Source organism: Cucurbita pepo, unplaced genomic scaffold (assembly GCF_002806865.2).
Source record: "Cucurbita pepo subsp. pepo cultivar mu-cu-16 unplaced genomic scaffold, ASM280686v2 Cp4.1_scaffold006908, whole genome shotgun sequence".
NCBI classification, from domain to species: Eukaryota; Viridiplantae; Streptophyta; class Magnoliopsida; order Cucurbitales; family Cucurbitaceae; genus Cucurbita; species Cucurbita pepo.
In genome coordinates, this window is record NW_019652853.1 from 1 (window position 1) to 557 (window position 557).

Genomic DNA, 557 nt, shown 5'->3' on the forward strand with positions numbered 1-557 from the left:
AAGAAAATGAAATCTAATAAATCCAAAGAGTTCTTCGCAGAATTAAAAGTCCTGTGTAGGATCCATCATATTAATGTGGTATGTTAGCGACATCAATTCCATTATTTTTTAAAAAAAAATTCAACATATTTTGATAAATTATTTATTTTTATAATATTAAATATTTTCCAGGTGGAGCTTCTGGGGTATGCCAGCGGGGATGACCATTTGTATTTGGTTTATGAATATGTTCCTAATGGATCCTTGAGTGACCATCTTCATGATCCACTAAAAAGAGGTATCCTAAATTAATTAATTAATGAGATAAATTTAAAAAATAAAATAATTATCGAACGATGAAAAATTAATATTGGTTTAGGTTATCAACCTCTATCGTGGACTACAAGAACACAAATAGCTTTGGATGCTGCAAAGGGTATCGAGTACATTCACGATCATACCAAAGCACGATATGTTCATCGGGACATAAAGACGAGTAATATCCTCCTTGATGAAAGCCTGGGAGCAAAGGTAATATTTTTATTTGACCTTATAATAAACTATTTATATTGTATTGC

General features: G+C 30.7%; 1 long non-coding RNA gene across 1 annotated transcript; it reads left to right on the plus strand.

Annotated features, from left to right (window-relative positions):
• The first annotated feature begins 4 nt into the window (after window positions 1-4).
• LOC111787198 lies at window positions 5-480 on the plus strand. The gene is made up of 3 exons (XR_002813918.1): window positions 5-78; window positions 172-277; window positions 359-480. It is a non-coding gene; the product is annotated as an uncharacterized LOC111787198 (long non-coding RNA).
• The last annotated feature ends 77 nt before the right edge of the window (window positions 481-557 follow it).